We start from the raw sequence: 21,261 nt of genomic DNA on the forward strand, positions 1-21,261 counted from the left end.
AAACTATCAAAAATTAAAATCTATAAAAATACCACCAGTAAGCAATCAATCTTGTATACTGGAAAAATAAGCTTATTTACAAACCAAAGAGCAGACAGTGTACTTCTGTCATGTATATAGTCACACTGTCTGTTAAAGGAAAAAGCTCTCTCTACCTGACTCCCCATCCATCTACCTATATTCATTTTAATGTAACAAGTCTTCCAAGTGCCAATATAAAAGAAATAAAGTGACATAAATTTGGACATGTAAGTAGGATTAGTAGACCAGGAAAATCCAGGGTCTCAAACACCTATCCTATACAGATAGGCTAAAAGCCCTGTCCCTCTATCCAGTCTTGTACAGGCTGCTCAGAGGTGACCTGTGTCTGGCATACAAGGTCATCTCAGACTCAGCCTTGATGGAGTCGCTGCATATTCATAAGGCAAACTCCACTCATGCAACCCGCATGCAAGGTCTCAACCTGGTCTGTGACATTAATAGAACTTGTTGGTGGGATAGATTTCTGTCCTAACTACTCCCCCATCTGTGAAATAGACTTCCTCTTCCTGTCAAGCAGAGTACCTCACTAGCCCTCTTTAAGAGGAACCTGGACGACTGGATGGAAAACATAAACTATATCCCTGGGATCCCACCTGTGTCCCTGCTGGACAGGGAAAACAGCTGCTTACTTTGTGGGGACATGAGTTAAATTCTTGGCTAGGCTTATAAGGGCCTCCAGGCCAATAGCCTGGTATCGTCCTATAAACCTACGAACTAATGAATGTCCAATGCCTCTTTCTGTTGCAAAGAACTGCTGCCCTAAGTAAAACTGCACAGATATTTTAAAAAATAATAATGTTAAAATAAGCATACATTTTCAAAAGCCAAAGTTCCTGAATATCTCAAAAGAGCTGCTATACTTAGGCTTCATTATTAATATTAATAAACGTATCTACGTGCTTTCTAATGATTCTTTGAAGATAAAACATGAGGATCCAAACATTTCAATATTTTGATATAATTAAGATAATATATATATGAACATTGACTAATATTACACTGACCATAGAATTTTTTTTAACTATCACTTCCTACCATGAGTAAATCAGTGACCAGGTCAAGAATAGTGAAAACACTGCTTGAAATGTTTTTCTAATGTGACTCTGTGATTTTTGTAACTGTTAGAGTAATATATGAACATTGCTGAATGTACAGGAAAACCAGGAGATTTTCAGAAATACTAGACAAAGTCATTTTCAAAGCCACGGTGGTGCAGCGATAGCATTGTTGCCTCACAGCAAGAGGCTCTCCCCTTCGATTCTTGGCGGGAGCGCCTTCTGTGTGGAGTCTGCATGTCCACCCCATGGTCGAGTGGCGTTTGAAAGACATACGTAGAATGGGCGTGCCTTCGTTGAAGGTTGGGTGTCGAGCTGGCACCTCGGCACCCGTAAAAAATCTACTGCCAATCATTAGCGGACCGGAGTTCCGCTGTGGTGACCCCTAACTGGGAAAAGCCGAAAGAAGAACAACAACTAAACAAAGTCATTTAATTTAAACTGCACCTTCCATTTAAGTTTATGTAGAGGAATTGTCTTCCTTTTATTTTTTTCCAGTCTTTAAAGGATAACTATCTTGTAGGATAAAGATGTATAAAAAGAAAACCAGCCTGTATTATTAACTTTTGCAAATAAATCCTATTCCTTCTTTGAAGAAACTATTTTACATTTTAAATATTACTGGGTGGATTTTGTGGATTTTTGCAGATAAAACAGACAGCTTGCACTCCGATCAGTAGGAAGTGAAAGTACATTGGTATTGTGAAATCTATAATGCCTATCAGTAATAAATATATAAGAAAGTGAAAGGTATATTGCATACAAGTTAGGACAAAATGTCTGCATATCAAGAACTGTTTTATCTATTAATACAGTCACAGCTGAGCATCGCTCTAATTATAGAATGACATTATGATCAACAAACCAAACAAGTTACTGTTATGGATAATTAGAGGAGTGAATGGGTTTGAAACATTTCCACTAATGTAAGGCTGAGGGTGGAGGAATATAAGCACATACTGGGCACAGGAATAATAACAAACATCACACTACTGGTGCAGTTCTTTTCATATTTATCTTCTGTATAAAAAAGCCCTGCTGAGCAGAAAGGGACATTTTATTAGGAGCATTCTCCATGTATTTACCTTATGAGTTTGCATATCCATTGTTTCTCATAAATAATGACTGAATAAGTTAATAAGGAAATATCAGACCAAGTTACAAAAAAGTTCCTATATAGCATACTAACAGGATAGTGAGTTACTATCTCAGCTTTAAAGTTATAAGATATGAATGTACAACATGAAATATTTTTAAAGGTTAATAGGTTTATAGATAAATACTAAGCAATTAGTCTGTAGACATTACAAGCCTAGCTAAAACGTCCTATTCAAAAAGTTCCTTCCCAGTCTCAAAGACGGTAAGACAAAATAGACTGGTTGAGAACTTCAGACAGCCCATCCAATTATCTAGATTTAACTTGAAGGTGGTAAGGGTGCTACTCTGCTGGATATGTAGTGGACTTTTGTTTTAGAGTTGATGGATATGTTGGGATATGAAATTTTCATGTCAACATGTCATATTTATTTATTAATAAATGTTTAGCTCCATTAAGTTCAAGTTTAATATAATGTTTAATATCTAAGCACTATACATAGAAAACTATCATTTAACATAAAACACATAAATGTGATCATTTGCTAAAGAAATCCTAGCAAAACAAGAATGTGATTACAAAGCAGGACACAATAATAACAGCATTGTGACATTATAAAATTTAACGCAACATGTTAATTTGGTCCTGCCATATGCCAGCGAGTAGACTCAGTACAACACCGTGATTTAAAACATGAGCCCAAGATTCATTTTAGTGTTGTAGTGTTTCCATACAGGAGAACTTACAGAAGCAAACTGCAAATACCCCCCCCCCCCACACACACACACACACACACTGGAACAAACATCATAAAATGGCAAAATAAATAAAGGTGCATTTGAACTGCTGACTATAAACTGTATAGTATATAAATAAATACCATCAAGTAAAATATTGAAATCACAAAATATTTTTTTCTAGTACATTTGAAATGGTAATCATAACTCATTTGTGAAGCAATATATGCACAGTGCGATGTCTGAACTACAATTACAGATAAATGTCAAATTAAGAAAGAAAAGGAATAGATGATTGATTTTGGATGGAAACTGAAATCTTTTCAGTAAGGTTTTGAAACTTTTAAACCCTAAAGTTTCTTGAACTATGCATATTTCAATAATGTAAATTTGATAAAATTAAAAGGTAGATTACAGTATGATTTACCGCTGCAAATGTGAAATACTGCCTTTCTTCTTACCATTTATCACAAATTATATACTGAAAAACAGCAAAAAAGGCCAAATGGCCTTTCTGTTGTAGAAGGAAGTAGTCCACAAAAACCGCAAACATTGACAGGCCAAAAAAGAGCCATAAAAATGATAGAGTAGACAACTGATAATAAGAAAGAAATGATGTATTGTGACTATTTATGCAAGAAGCCCAGAATTTCCAGACAAAAGTTATACAAAAGGATTAATAGAGAAATTAGAGGAAAGAAAATTACATGCCCAAGAAAAATCGTTAAAAGCTTCAAATGCAAATTTGTGTTCATTAATATAACAGATTCATGAAAAACACTGTACAGACAAAGAAACCTTGTGCCATTTGAAGAAAGAAGCAACAGAGGAAGTGTGAAAATATAAAGAACAAAACTGAAAGATTCTTGAAAGGTATAGAAAAGAAATGTGGACATTGGAAAGAAAAAAAATCTGACATGGTACAATATTTATGTAAAGGAGAAAGCCAAATTAATTAATACATAAAAGCATCTCCAAACATATTCGAAGAGAAATACAGACAAAGGCATGCAGACATAGAACATTTCAATATATAAAAAATAAAATCAAAAAGGGGGATGCAGATCAGAAGATTAGTAAAGTAGAAGTTAAAAACAATAGAAGCTGAAGTTATGGAATACCTGTGAAGTGAAGGATTTAGTGTAGACAGTCTATCACAGGTTATGTCACAGCATGATAGAACAATGAGTCCCCAAAGTAAGGAGAAACAGGAGGAGCAGGAGACACCTGAAGAAGAAAAATGGACATGGGAAAGAAAAAGAGATTTAATATGGTGCAATATTTATGCAAAGGAGAAAGAAAACTAACCAATAAAAAAGCAGCACCAAAGATTCTTGAAGAGACATAGAAGCAAAGGCATCCTGTAACTGACAACTTTACAACACAAAAAAACAAGAAAAACAAAGAGAAAGTAAAAAAGAGGGTAAGTAACGGAGAAGTTAAAGAAATAGAACGTGAAGTTATGGATTAACTATGAGGTGAGGGATTTAGTGTAGAAAATCTACCTCTGATAACATCACAGCATGATATAATAATTAATCCCCAAATTAAGAAGAAACCAGTGGCGTGGAAGGCATCTGATCAGTTGTATATGATGATACTTTGTAGCCTCCTACAGGAAACCAGTAAATTCATTCAATCAGGAAATGGTGGCAACTCTGACACAGTTAATGATGTTGAGTGACAGGCCAGTGAGTTCCCATATGAAAGAGTAACAGATGACACAGGGAGAAGTTGAACAAAATATGGCGCATAAAGATTTTCTGGAACTTTCTGTATAATGCCCGCTGGAAACTCAGAACAAAGAATATGTCCTTAGTTTAGAAAAATGATCTAAGTGAAGAATAGCTTGATTTAATAGAGATGGATCGACATATTGAGATCAATGAAAGAAATAGACTACAGAAAGTCAATAAGACCCAGATTGTTAGGAGTCTGACAAAACAAATGATTACAATAATCAAGACTGTTCATAGAAATGTATGTGATATAACAGAGATAAACAAATATATTACTGTGCAGCTAAATTAAAAACAGATAAAGTCTTAACACAAAAACACAGGGTAGTAAGGGAAAGGAAGGGGAGAAATCAAATGCTATAATGGAAAGATCAAATGGAGAAAACTATAAAGCTTAAGACAATAAGTGTCACCATTAGAAGAATACAGAAGAGGGAACAAATAAAACAAAAATACTCAGAAAGACAGATGTGAAAAAAGCAACTTGCAGTATCAGATCAGACTAGGATCTGTCATACACTATTCCAAATGATAAACTAAAGATATCGGCACAGGCAGAAAAGCTTAGAAGATATGTAGATAAATATAAAGGAAAAGTACAAAACAAGCAATTTATTGATAACCCAAAAAAGTTTTATAGAGAATTAGGAAACAAGGCAAAAGAAATAGATACCACCACCAAAAAAAAAGAAAGATGCATTTCAGGGAAATATCCATGAAGATCCTGTGAAACATAACAAAGATGCTGAACGGACAGAAGAAGTAAACAAGAATAAGAAGTTCAAATATACAGGATATAAAATGGGATGAAGCAATGGCCAGAGAAACTGAAACATAATAAAGGAAAGCGCCTGACTGGAACCCGCCAGGCCCAGATGCAATACCTAACTTCTGGCTAAAAGTATTAACATCTTTGCATGAAGACATCGTCATGAATAAGAACTGTTTACATGCACACGTCGAACAGGCGCTAGCCTGATTAACAACAAGAAGAAATATATTCCTCCTTAACAGTGAACCTGCAAGATGTCCAAAAAACTATAGGCCATTAGCGTGCCTTCCAACGATGTATAAACTCTACACTGTAATTGATGCTGAGAGTTTATAGTCATTTAGAAGAAAACTCAGTCATGGCAACAAAACGAAAGGGTAACAAAAGAAAGTCATATGGAACAAATAATCATCTGTTGTTATAAAAAGTCATAATGGAGAAATGCAAACAGGGGAAGATGGCATGGATAGACCTCAAAAACGCATTTGACAGCATCCGACATTCATGGATAAAAGAGTGCTTACAAATATTTAAGATATTCCATACATTGATTGATTACATTACAGTGACCATGAAATAGTGGCAAACCACTTTGCAGTGAAGCCATGATAAAGAACAAATTCTTAAGCCAGGGATAAAAATTCAAAGGGGAATATTCCAGGGTGACTGTCACTGCTGCACTTTTGTCTTGCCCTTAACCCATTAAGCTTTCTATTTAATAGATTAGGTCATGGTTACAATTTGGCTCCCAGAAAACAACAAAGTGTAAAGACTTATTTTCTCTTTTGGATGATTTGGGACAGTATAGTTCATAGGTTCATAGGTGTGTACTAGGCTAATGGGCCTGGAGCCTTTACAAGCCTAGCCCAGAAAACTTCCCTGGCTTTGTGCTGCCCAATATTAGTTCCCAGTACCTCTATCAAGTAAGGCCACTGTTGTGATTCCCCGGGGTGAATTTTCTATTTCCCATCCACTCATCAAGATTTCTCTTTAAGAGGGCCAGTGTGCTGCTCTGCTTGACATGTATGGGAAGTTTATTCCATAGCATGGGCAGTCTCTGGGTTAAGAACCTATCCCTCCAGCATGTTCTGTTGATTGTGGTAATGAGGTTGAGGTCACTGGAGTGTGTGGCATGGAGGGATTGGGATTTCTTCAGATGTAGCATATTTAACAGTGCTGGGTCAGATATGGCTTTGTAGGTCAAGCAGAGATTGCCTCTAAGCAGGCGATATGAGACAGAGGATAGCTGGAGTTTTCTGAGTCTGTCCACATAGGGCATGTGGTTAAGGCCAAGGATCCTCTTTGTGAGGTACTTTTGTGGCCTCTCCAGTTGTTGTAGGTATCTAGTGAGGTACATGCCAAATGGAGCATTATACTCTATAAATGGTCTAATGAAGGAAGAGTAGAGACAGATGATGATTTCCTTGTTCCTGGATGCAAAACCCTTCATAATGACATGTGCATATGGAAGGATTTCCTGATCACACTGGCAATGTGGTTGTCAAAGGGGAGGTTGCTATCAACTTGCGTTCCCAGGTCCCAGACAGTTCCAATAGTAATAGGAGTAATGAGTCTAAAAAATGAATGTACAGTCATATTTAGATATGTTACCGACACGTGTAACTCCATATGAATTGCAGAATGAGTCACTTCTTGGCACATTGTGGGGTGCTGCGAAAAGCATTTTTGGCTAATATCAAAGATTGCAACAATGCTAATTTCATGAACTTTAATCATACTCTGACGTATTAATGGAGTCCATTCCCATCATGGTATTAGAAACCCACAAGTCTTTGAGAATTTAAAAAAAGTGAAAAACAGTGAGCTGGAACAACATTAAAAACATCAACAGTTTTTTTGCACCCTGGATGTTGAGGCAATCCTCCCACACCCCCAAAAATCATATATACCAATGCTACGGTTACACAACAGTGAAGAAAAAGATACAAAAATTGCACCACTGGCTCGGATAATGCATTACATGATGTTAAAGATAACTATGATGAAACAACATTGCACTAAAGACACAGTATGGCAGAGTCAGAGATGACTCAGGTTAGTCTTACAATATGGACTGAGAAAAAAGATAATAAAAGCAAAACATGACGGCTAGCCGGAAGACATAAACAAACTGGAATTAACATGGTCAAGTAAGAAAATTATAATTAAGAATTGCAAACTAAAAGAAAAAATCTAAAACATAAACAAAAATGAACTTTAAAATTAATTAAAAATGAATACACTGTGCCACATTGCACAATTGTGTCCACATTAGTATCATGGCATGGTCAAATTATCATTGTTTATGAATACCCCCTCACTAGTTTGATTAGGTATTCACAAATGCCAACATAGTGCAGACTTATCAGGGGCAGTGCTACCTAATTAAGCAATGCATTTGTGAAAATCGAAGGCACTATACAAATGAGTAAACCATGCTGTGAAGGGGTCACATGAGCTGGGATCATTGGAATGTAGGTAGCATGGTTGATACAATGTGTGCTCATGTTGCAGACACCACATGATATACCTTAGTGGGCAGATCAGTAACACAATGGTTGTCTATGATAGCCTGATGGTAGTAGAGTGGGGCAGGATCACAACTGTGCAGTCAGGCTACACAGATGTGCACACCCATGTGACCTACATGCCCAAACATGACTATGTTGGGCAGCTGGCTATCACATTTACTGTGACTGTTATCTCAGTGTAAATGTGCAGTACTGCTGCCTGGCCACAATACCACTCACACATTAATTGGTCATAATGCACATGCATGAAGCAGACTAAGCCTTGTAATACAGAATAGGAAAGATAGCACATTGTGTTATTGTTACATTTCAGAGAACATTGCACTAATTCACCTCATTAGCATATTCGTCTCACTATAATCCCCTCTGTAGTGCAATACAGGGGGTGGTCATTATTTTGTGAAGGACCATGCTACAGTTACTGATAGACAACAGTAAGCTGGGGATACTCGAAAAATCCAAAATATAAGGAAATAAATAGCAAACAGGAGTAATGGTAACATACAGCACATGGCACTGACAGCTGCAGCATGTATGGTTGTAACATACAACACATGGAACTGACAACTGCAGCGTGTATGGTGGTAACATAAAGCACATGGCACCAACAACTGCAGCGTGTATGGTGGTAGCATACAGCACATGGTACCAACAACTGCAGCGTGTATGGTGGTAACATATAGCACATGGCACCGACAATTGCAGTGTGTATGGTGGTAACATACAGCACATGGCACTGACAATTGCAGCATGTATGGATGCTATAGAGCACTTTTACACATTAATGGCTGCTGTCTGCTAAAATTGCAATGACCCTGTTAGTGATATGGCAGACTGTGTTGGGGTGGGAGTGGCTAAAATAGTTAGGGCACAGGCAACAGACAGGAAATGTTGCAATGCTGGGAGGAATCCAAACGGTATAGCCAAAGGGAACAGGTAAAGCAGTTGCCATTGCTATGGTGGGGGGAGCATCTGTCTTTACCTCACTGTCCAAATATGACAGGTCATAGTCATCTGTAGGGGACAACTGAGCAAGCAATGGAAAATAGGCATGACAGCTGACATATATGTAAAGGATAGAGTATCCATGTAAAGCACATGGAGGCTGTATAGCGTGGAGTATCCATGCAAAGCACAGGGAGGCTCTATAGGGGTGGAGTATCCATGAAATACATAGGGAGGCTGTAATCCTTTCCAACATGGAAGCGGATGTTGGACCTACACTTCAATGGGCAAAGATTGAGCTGTAGGCATTGCAGCAAGGGACACAGTATGTGGACCATATGCCCACATGTAACTTATTCTAGCACATTGTCACATGACTTATGTAATAACATTGCACAAAGCAGTATCAACCACAGGGGTGGTAGGTGCTGACCAAAATGGACAGTCTTGTATACACACACTGATCCACATATGCCATTGCAGGTGGATTAGAGCTATTAGAATGGAGGTAGACAGGAAATTTCAGCTTACAAGAGACTGATGTTCTGTGGCAGACTCTGTAAACCCATGGCAGGAACATCTGGAAGGAGGATAAGAGTTAATATGCCTTTGTGGATCAGGCGTGGAAGCAAATGTTGCAGCATGAATGCTACAAGAGGAAACAAACACACAATGCTACAGGTAACTAATAGGGTCATTAACATGATATTCTATGTAAAGAACAGGCACACGATATAACTACAGACAGCTCTGCCACTGGGGCTTCTCCTGAAAGGCATTGCTATCGGGTAGAGATGGAGCAATTCCTAATTAAAATTCATAACAGTCAGCTGAGAAACTGGCTGGATACTAATTCCAGGTGGTAGATTAAATGTGGTGGCTGGACTGGTCAGGACTGCCTGAGTGTCTGTCGGGGATGCCTATAGGTGAAAAGTGGCACATATAAGTCAAGTAGCACATTGGTGTCATGTCTGCCTGCTTTATGTAGCCTTTACCATGTGCTTCATTGTGATCCAGAAGCATTGTAGCATCAAATATAAACACCTGTAGCATGGGTTATGACTGCCTAATGTCTGTGGGAGATGCACCTTATGAATTGTGGGAAATAACATTGCAATGGCCACTGTGGCATGTTCTGCCATCAGTCCTGGCCATTGTGGCATGTATTGCCATCAGTCCTGGCCACTATGGTGTGTACTGCCATCAGTCCTGGCCACTGTGGTGTGTAATGCCATCAGTCCTGGCCACTGTCGTGTGTACTACCATCACTTCTGGACAATGTGGTGTGTACTTCCATCAGTCCTGGCCACTGTGGTGTGTACTGCCATCAGTTCTGGCCACTGCAATGTGTAATGCCATCAGTTCTGGCCACTGTGGCATGTACTTCCATCAGTTCTGGCCACTGTGGTGTGTACTGCCATCACTTCTGGACACTGTGGTGTGTACTGCCATCAGTTCTGGCCACTGTGGCATGTACTGCCATCTGTCCTGGCCACTGCAATGTATATTGCCATCAGTTCTGACCACTGTGGTGTGTACTTCAATCAGTCCTGGCCACTGTGGTGTGTGCTACCATCACTTCTGGACACTGTGGTGTGTACTGCCATTAGTCCTGGCCACTGTGGTATGTGCTACCATCACTTCTGGACACTGTGGTGTGTACTGCCATTAGTTCAAACCACTGTGGTGTGTACTTCTATCAGTCCTGGCCACTGTGGTGTGTACTACCATCACTTCTGGACACTGTGGTGTGTACTTCCATTAGTCCTGGCCATTGTGGTGTGTGCTACCATAATTTCTGGACACTGTGGTGTGTACTGCCATTAGTTCTGGCCACTGTGGTGTGTACTTCCATCAGTCCTGGCCACTGTGGTGTGTACTACCATCACTTCTGGACACTGTGGTGTGTACTGCCATTAGTCCTGGCCACTGTGGTGTGTGCTACCATCACTTCTGGACAATGTGGTGTGTACTGCCATTAGTCCTGGCCACTGTGGTGTGTGCTACCATCACTTCTGGACACTGTGGTGTGTGCTACCATCACTTCTGGACACTGTGGTGTGTACTGCCATTAGTCCTGACCACTGTGGTGTGTGCTACCATCAGTCCTGGCCACTGTGGTGTGTACTGCCATTAGTCCTGGCCACTGTGGTGTGTGCTACCATCAGTCCTGGCCACTGTGGTGTGTACTGCCATTAGTCCTGGCCACTGTGGTGTGTGCTACCATCACTTCTGGACACTGGTGTGTGCTACCATCACGTCTGGACACTGTGGTGTGTACTGCCATCACTTCTGGACACTGTGACTTGTACTGCCATCACTTCTGGACACTGTGGCTTGTACAGCCATTAGTCCTGGACACTGTGGCATGTACTGCCATTAGTCCTGGACACTGTGGTGTGTACTGCCATTAGTCCTGGCCACTGTGGTGTGTGCTACCATCACTTCTGGACACTGGTGTGTAGTACCATCACTTCTGGACACTGTGATGTGTGCTACCATCACTTCTGGACACTGTGGTGTGTGCTATCATCACTTCTGGAGACTGTGGTGTGTACTGCCATCACTTCTGGACACTGTGGCTTGTACTGCCATTAGTCGTGGACACTGTGGCGTGTACTGCCATTAGTCCTGGCCACTGGTGTTTTATATTTTTGTCATTCTTTCCCTGCTTTTTCTCTATCCTGCATTAACATTCTACTCTTTGTGGACAGACAAATTGCATGACTTATTTTTAGTTTCTTCCTTCTATGAGATGCAAGGTTATTTAGGATATCTAGGAAAGTTGTGATGAATTCATTTTTAGGATGTCCCAGTTAATAAGTGATGGGGTAGTAATGAATATTTCTGGGTTAAACTTGGAAAGCTTGCATGTTGTTTTATAAACATGCTATTTAAGTGGATTTGTGAGATGTCAGGTTGCATAGATTGGGAGATGGTCACTGAGAGAGTCTGATATTGTACCTGCAGTGGTTAATTTGCTAGGGTTTGATACTAGAATCTAGTCTAATAAGGAATCTGATATCTTGCTCTCATGTGTGAGCTATTAATTACTTATTTGAAACTGTGTAAGTCCATGCTAGATGCAGGCAATTAGAGGCTATGTTCAACCAATTGATATTAATATCACCTAGTAGTGTTTGTTTCATGTGGAATTGTTATGGTTATCTAATGCAGGATATCATCCAGTGTAGCTGTAATGCCACCGAGAGGGATGTAAAGTGCAGTTATACATATTTGTTTATTTTTGTTTATATTTGTTTATATTTGTTTATTTTTAGGAAAGTACTAAGAAGCTGTGCTGAACTGAATTTTGGTGTTAGTTTGTTGTTGAGGGAAATGTGGCAGCTGTTGGAAATATTACAGCAATACCATCACCTTTTTTTCTTTATATGGTCACTATATATGATATTATAGCCAGGGGGTGTAATTTTGGAGTCATTTATTCTGGGGTTATGCCAAGTTTTGGTTATACCAAGAAAATCAGGCTTGTGTTGGGTAATTCAGGCATGTAGTTCAGTAGTTTTATTTCTTATAATTATGACAGCAAAAGCTAAATTACTGTGGTGGGAGTTAGAATGTTGTGGGTTTGCAGCAGTGTGTGGAAGGGAATTGTCTTGATTTTGGTTGTAGCAGCTGATGCCAGAATTAAGGTGAATGTTTCCTCCTAGAAGGATTTTTGTGTATTGAGGTATTACTGATACTTGATTTTGGAGAGTATTTTAACACTTAATTTTATTTTGATTTGAGTTGAAATGGAGTTAATCAGTCTATATTTGGGGCAAAACTGAGGGGCATCATTAAGCAGGTTTTGTTCGATGTGTGAAGAGTTTACAGAGGAAGCATGGATAGGTGTTTTGGACAGATTTGGAGAGATGTTGAGAGCTATTATTGAGCCATGGTACATGAGTGATGGCCCAGTAGGAGATGAAGTATACAGGATAAGCTATGAGTAGCTTGATTACGTAAAGGGATCTGTGTTTTACTGATGGCAGGTAGTTGGGAAGGAGGAATCAAGAAGGAAAGAAGAAGTTACAGCGCTGTAAGATATTTAGTGGAGTCGGGAAGTTGGGAAGAAGAAGTTACAAGGCTGTAAGATATTTAGTGGCAGTGGAGGCGGGAAGGAGGAATCAAGAAGGAAAGAAAAAGTTACAAGGCTATAAGATATTTAGTGGCAGCGGAGGCGGGAAGGAGGAATCAAGAAGGAAAGAAGAAGTTACAAGGCTGTAAGATATTTAGTGGCAGTGGAGGGGGGAAGTTGGGAGAAGGTAGAAAGGAAATAAATATTTTCTATGAAGGAAGAGAGGTGGGTTGTTCTGGAATCTTCTGTTATGTTTCTGAAATGTAAAAAATAGAGGAGTTTGTAAGGAACCAGCATGATGATGCAGTTAAGATGGGATGTAGGGAGGGTTTATTTGAAGAATGTAGAAGGTGAAATATTGAATAATGGATAGGTACTCTTGGGGAGGGGTCTGAACATAATGGATTCAGTGCAAAGCAGTATGGGAGGGAAAAAGATTACTGCAAATGCTGTTAAATGCTTGATGGAAATTGGGAAATAGGAAAATAGAAACAGGAGTGTGTCTATGATAACAGTTAAGTTGTTTTTAGAGGGATAGGGAATGGATGTCATAGGTGACTGAGTGTAAGAGGAGATTAAAGTGAGAAGAGATTTAGGAATACATTCTGCTACAGTAATCCTCCCACCCATAGGTACATTATTACAGACTGCTATCAGTTTATAGCTGATGCAGATCAGTTAACAAGGAGACACAAATTAGTGTAGATTTTCTTTCATTTAGTGAATGCTGAAACCAGGAAACTAAAGAAACTAAGTAATTGGTATATGCACTGTAATCTATAGGTCAAGAGAATGGAAAGTGATCCACTAAGTGGTCCTTAAAGTGCAAGAACTACTGCCTTGGAGGAATATGACAGCCACTTTCCAGAACAGAGCAGGCACATAACTGACTAGTTGCAGTTAATATAAAGCAAGGCTCTTCATGTGATTTAAAAAGCTTGTTTCAGCTACATATTGTACTTATTTTACTGCCTGCACTTTAACAAAGTCGTTTTTCTGTTTAAATTACCTGTTTAACTGTTGTAGGCTACACACTCAAGTGTGGTAGCCATTTCTGTGCATTTAAAGTGTATTTTTTTATTGTTTCTGCTTTATTTTCTGAAAAAAAAATACTTGTTTTCCTGCCTTTCTAAGCTAGTATAGTCTAGTTTTAGGTTAGTGCTGAATTCAGGGCTCTGTTACAAGTTTCTGTGTTTGCCCATACCTTACTTGGATAGAAGGAAGTTTCTCTGTTCACTGTGAGATAGGGAGCTTTGAGCAGCCTATCTGTCCCTGGAGGAGTGGTTTCAGCCCAGAAATTAGTAGTTTATTGGCCATTTTGGGTAATTTCTATCTCTTTCATTTCCCTGCTATAAAACCCGCATTTGCAAGGTTTTTGTGCTAGTATACTGCTCAGCAAGCTCCTGCCTGGTGCCCTGCAGAGTTCTACAGCAGCAGAGAGACAAAAGAGAGATTTTGGAGGGATTAAGTATCAATTTCCTGCATTTTCTTGCTGCCTTTAGCTAATTCCGCCTAAAACACCAATGTTATAGAGTTTCTGTGATTTAAAAGGCTTGTTTCAGCTACATATTGTACTTATTTTACTGCATGCACTTTAACAAAGTCATTTTTGTGTTTAAATTACCCGTTTAACTGTTGTAGGCTACACACTCAAGTGTGATAACCATTTATGTGCATTTAAAGTATTTTTTTGATTGTATCTGCTTTATTTTCTGAAAAAAAAAAAAAAAAAATACTTGTTTTCCCACCTGTCTAAGCTAGTATAGACCAGTTTTCAGGTTAGTGCTGAATTCAGGGTGGTGTTGCAAGTTTCTGTGTTTGCCCATACCTTACTTGGATAGAAAGAAGTTTCTCTGTTCACCGTGAGAGAGGGAGCTTTGAGCAGCCTATCTTTCCATGGAGGAGTGGTTTCAGCCCAGAAAGTAGTAGTTTATTGGCCATTTTGAGCTAATTTCTATCTCTTTCATTTCCCTGCTATAAAACTCGCATTTGCAAGGTTTTGCACGCAGGGCAGCACCGGTTAGCTAGGGTATAACTATTCCCGGCTCCACAAAGTGTACTCTTCAATTTTTCCCTTGGAACTAGACAAACTTTCAACTTAAGCACTCAAACCATTCACTTCTCATCCCGGCACTTGCTCAAAACTCATAGCAAGTACTAATAAACCTTAGCACTAGACCCCATATACTGTAGAGAAGGACAAGGCTCTCTATTTGACCTTACCAGCCAATCAGTAAAACAGTTCACTGTACCTATCTAGGCATGTCCAAAGGGCAGTTTCAGGTGTACTCTCTGGTACAACTGGTATATCTGGGCATTTTGAGGCAATGTTACAATTGCCTCATGTACACAGACTACACTCTCCTCCTTCCACCAAACACTAATACATGTGAGAGATGCAATTATAAAGCCAAACTGGAGGCTAAGCTCTCTCAACCCAAGACTGGACCAGACAGTCGAGAGGAGAAGGGAATTACTTGGATCACACCACCAGTCTCACACAGACCTATGAAACCAGTACCAGCAAAAAACACACATAAATACATGAAAACATACTCGGAGGCTCTAAATAGAAATCTGCAAAAGCAACAGAGATCTCCAAAGCACACATCCAAGCAACATCCACCCCCCAACACAAACCATGAAACACATGCTTCACAAAACCAGTGTGCCACACAATCACAGCCATTAAGGCAAAATAACATACCCAACACACTAGTAATAGGTGACGCTATTGTCAGGCATACTGATGTCCCACTCACTAGGCCAAACAAGGAGAAGGTTACTGTTAGCTGCCTGTTGGGTGCCAGGATCTGCCACATAACACAAGCACTTAGGTCACTCCAGAACAAGTACAAATATGACTCTGTCATTTTCCATGTTGGTGTGAATGACCTGAGCCATACCTCCCTGGACTACATGAAAAGAGACATGGAGGAGCTCTCTGATCACGTAGCCCAGGCCGGTATGACCATGACCCTGAGTGGCATCCTGCCCTCACCAAGAATTATACCACATTATAGAGAAAAAATTATCAATTTCAACAATTGGCCAAGCTTCTGGTGTCATTCGAAGGGGATCCAGTGTCTGTCAGCCTGGGATAACATGTTCGACAAGTCATGCGGCTTCGCTAGAGACGGCTTGCACCTGTCACCCTTAGGCTTTTGAATACTGGCCAAGGCTCTTGCCACCCCCATAGTGCCTTTTTTAGGCAAGGCTCAAAAGACAAACTCACTGCCGTAAATAGCACAAGTAACAAAAAAATGAGGGTAATGCTACTCAATGCCAGAAGTCTAAACCTCAAAATGCACTCATTGGAGGCACTCCTCACTATAGAGAAAATCGATATATGTGCAGTAACAGAAACCTGGTTTAAGGCTCCAGAGAGCACCCCAGCACTACCAGGCTACAACTCATACCATACTTTTCGGCCACAAAACCTGGACCTTAATACAAAAGGCGGGGGAGTATCCATATTCATCAAGGATACCCACACCTCCAGGTTAGTGGTACAGCACGATGCTTCAGAAATCACCCATGTGCAACTAACAATGGGCAAAACCGCTATTCAAATTATAGCTTGCTACAGATCACCCACCATGTCCCAGGACCCCAACTCTGCATTCATGGAAACACTGAGAAACATAAAGGTCCTACCAAACACCCTGATATTGGGTGATTTCAATCACCCAAACATTAACTGGGAGAACAACTCAAGTACAAACTCCCTTGCCCAACATTTCCTAGAATTTATAAACTCAAATGCTCTGGATCAACTGGTCAACACCCCCACCAGAGCTGACAACATATCGGACCTGGTCATCACCAACATGTGCGACCGGTGTTCTACACCACAGATAAACCCCTCGCTGGTTAGATCTGACCATAAACTAATCACTCTGGATATTCACATTCTGCCACCACCTCCGGTCAAAGAAACAATGGTGAAAAACTATTCAAAAGCAAACTTCACATTACTTAAGAATGAGGTGGGAAGTTTCAAAGCCCCCATGCTAAAGTATAATGCTGTCCAAGCTGCAAAATCATTTACTAATGCACTCTATGGGCACCTACAAGAATGCATGGATTGTGCTATCCCAAACAAAACCCAGACTCACTCCTCCAAGAAAAGGAAACCAGTCTGGTGGACCCCTGCCATGAACAAGCTATACAATAGAAGGAGAAAACTAGTACAGAAAAGAGTAAAATCCAAAGAAGGGAAGACATCTCTGATCAGTATCAACAAGAAACTACGTTCCCTCATAAAATCATCCAAGGCTAGCTTCGAAAGAAAAATTGCCATGGACTCAAAAGATAACCACAATGCATTCTTTAGCTATATCAAGAATCTACGTGGCAGTTCTCAAATCTGCTCAGAGTTAGTTCAGACTGGCACAAAATACACTGAACCGACCGATATAGCCAACATCCTGGCAGACAGGATCAGTGCAAACTTCACCCCCCCACCTCCAAAAGTGCCCATAACTACACCAGAGGAATGTAGTGCCCCTGAAATCACAAACACTCAGGTTAAAACAGTCCTCTCCAAAGCCAAAAATACAGCATCAATGGGACCAGACGGTGTCCTAAGCTGCATCCTACACAAGCTCAAAGATGAACTAATCCCTCATCTAAACAGACTGTTTAAACTCATCCTCTCCACAGGCTACATGCTCACAGAGTGGTGCACAGCAATGGTTATTCTGCTCCACAAAGGTGGAACCATGACGGACCCCCGGGAACTATCGCCCTATAAGCCTGACTAGCTTGATCTGCAAAGCTATGGAGCGCATCATCATGGATCTCATTAACAGAGACATTGGGAACCTCCAAACACTGGACCCTACCCAGTTTGGCTTTGTTCAGGGCAGATCATGCCTCCTAAACCTGGTGGACTTCTTTGAGACAGTTACCAAGGCTATAGATGAGGGAAAGGTGGTCCACACAGCCTACCTAGACCTCGCAAAGGCCTTTGACACCATTCCCCACTCAGGTACTATAGACAAACTCACCAGCCTGAACATATACCCCTACATCATGAGATGACAGGAGAGAATACTTCCAGATCCCGCTAAAGGTGGTGAAGACAAAAATACGAAACAGCAGCAAGTGAAGACTTCAGAGCACCATCACGGCAACAGTTGCCGTGGTGGTGCTCTGAAGTCTTCACTTGCTGCTACATCATGAGATGGGTTGCCAACTGGCTCACGGACAGAACCCACATGGTAAGAGTTGCAGGAGCTAGGTCTGACTCTAAACAGGTTACAAGTGGCATTCCCCAGGGCTCAGTCCTAGGACCCCTCCTGTTCAGCATATACTTTTCAGAGGTACAGGCAAGCACAGGAGGACTATGGCTGACCAAGTTTGCAGACGACTGCAAACTAGGGGCTATAATTGACTCTCCGGCTGACACAGACATCCTCCAAAAGGGTCTCACTGAGACAGATACCTGGTGTCAAAATCATGGCCTCAACCTAAATGCCAAAAAGTACATTGTCATCCCCTTTGGAAAAAACAAAGTACGCACAAACTACCACATAGGTGGTAGCCCCCTATATACGGAAGATGTAATAAGGGATTTGAGGACCCAAGTAGATAGTAACCTATCCTTTGATAATCACATTGCCAAAGTGGTTAGAAAATCCTTCTGTGTGGCCCACCTAATCACAAAAGGGTTTGCATGCAGATTAAAAGAGGTCATTGGACCCCTCTACACATCACTCATCAGTCCCATCATAGAGTACAATGCCCCATTTGGGATGTACCTTACAAGACACCTGCAACAACTGGAAAGACCACAGAAGTACCTCACAAAGAGGATCACTGGTCTCAAGCAGATTCCCTATGCAGCTCGACTGAAGAAACTCCAGCTGTACTCGGTTGTTTACCGCCTACTCAGAGGTGGTCTCTGCCTGACATACAAGGCCATGTCCAACCCAGAATTGATGGACACGCTCCACCTAAAGAAAACCATATCCCCTTGAGCCACACACTCCCAGGATCTAAACCTCTCCAAAGCAATAAATAGGATGTGCTGAAGGGATAGATTCCTGTCCTAGAGACTTCCCATGCTCTGGAACAAGATTCCAATCTACATTATGCAGAGCTCCTCATTAACCCTCTTCAAGTGAAACCTTGACGAGTGGATGGGAAACAGAAAGTTTCAATGGCTCTGCTGGACAGAGGCACAGGGAACTAATCTAAGGAGGTGGCGAAAGCCAACACATTCCAGCTAGGCTTGTAAATGCCTTCAGGCAGATAGTCTAGTACCTACCTATGAACTTATGAACCTATGTGAAACTTCCTCACGTTGAACAATGATGATATCCTCAATGAAAACATTCAACAAGGCTCTTCATGAAAAACTTCCTCACGTTGAACAATGACAATATCCTCATAGAAAATGTTCAACAAGGCACTTCATGTCAAACTTCCTCACATTGAACAATGACGACATCCTCGATGATAACGTTCAAGAGTAAGATCTTGTAGCAGACCTCCTTCAGTATCAGATTCAGGGGTGAATGAAGTGACCAGTGAATCTGCAGTGTGAAGGACGATGGGAATGGAGAGGAAGTAGTGACCAAGGCAGTCTTTTATTTAGGCTCCTGACATTAAGCAGTGATACCTTGAGATTCATTTAAATTGATTTGCTATATCAATAGGTCTGTAAACTTGACATTGCCTAAAAAAGACTCCGTGGCAAAGAATAAAGCAATGTGATTTGTTAATTATATCTTTCCATGCTCAGAAATATTGGATCCCCTTAGAATAAACCCAGAAATGTAAGCATTTTGTTCGTATTGTGCCATCATCTTCAATGATGGTGACATGTTACTCAGTACTAAGCTCATACCAGCCTAAGAGACATAGTCTGAGAGCTTCATAATATCTTCTCTTCATATGGACCAGGGAGGTACGTCTCAAGTCATTGACAGCTACATGGACTATGATGGCTTGTACCTATGGCGTAATGTCTTCAGAGCATGCATCATTTGACAGATTGTGGCTCTAGATAGGCAGTTAACAATTATCTTCACTGTGTTCATCCTGGTTAGAGGGGCATCCGTATAACTTACAATTGGAGTCCCCTCTGACTAAAGTCCTGGGAAATGTGTTTGCTTCCCTTATGGGCTTTGTGTTTGAGGCTTCACTGAGTGTGGCTGCATTTTTGTTGTCAGATGTTGTTTTTGTTGTGCATTGGGTCTGATGAGGATACTCTTTGCTGGTGGGTGGTCTAGGAAGTGTTTGTTGTTTAGTAAGAATGTGCCTCAACATATGCTAGTCTATCTCTGTTCTGTGTGTTGTGCGCTATGTGTGGAGGGTGTTGTGTTCATGGTATTGATAACCTGATGTGTGCTTGTATGTGAGAATCATACATGTCTGTTCTGTGTGTTGTGCGCTATGTGTGGCGGGTGTTGTGTGCATAGTATTGATAACCTGATGTGTGCTTAGCCATTAGTGACATCGTGCATGTGCATGTACACTTCTCACATACACAAATCTTTCCAGTTTATTAAACTCTGTTATGTAGAACTTGGGTATTCTAAATACCAGCACAATGGTGCAGCAGTGAGCATTGTCACCTCATAGTAAGAGGTTCTCCCGTTTGATTCTTGGTTGAGATACCTTCTTTGCGGAATCTGTGTGTCCTCACTGTGTTCTTGTGGGTTTCATCTGTGTGCTTCAGTTTCTTCCCACATTCCAAAGACGTGTCTGGAGTGTTTCTTTCTGGGCCTCCACTTAAAACTGGCTATGTCCCAGTCAGGCTTTTCCAGTAAACAATGTTACATAAATAAAAAGTATTGTTCACTAATATTTTTAATATAAAAAATTCTACATCACTTAAACATACCTCCAAATTGTGTTTGTACCTCACATTTCTGATACTCTCAGGAGTATTTTAGGTAAGTTACTCATCACTTTATATATACTTTTATATTATATTACTCCATCACACAGTCTTGAGCAATAACCATTATATCTAAAGATTCAAAATACATCACAAATCAAAACAAGATAAATAGTTTCATACTAGGTATTAGTTTTATTTCCATGTTTTACTTCTGGCATTTGGATGTTCAGTTTTGTGTCATGAACCATTGTTATCTTTGTCTAGGAAGGTGCAGTTTCTATATTAAATTTAAAACTAATCTAATGAAGATGGAAAAAATGAAATGTTACTGTAAACACTTGTATTAATTCTGCTAAAAATGTCATTGCTTTAGCATCAGTATTAAAAATCGTTGTATAAATATCCTCA

Source organism: Protopterus annectens, chromosome 8.part1 (assembly GCF_019279795.1).
Source record: "Protopterus annectens isolate FY-2018-M chromosome 8.part1, PAN1.0, whole genome shotgun sequence".
NCBI classification, from domain to species: Eukaryota; Metazoa; Chordata; order Ceratodontiformes; family Protopteridae; genus Protopterus; species Protopterus annectens.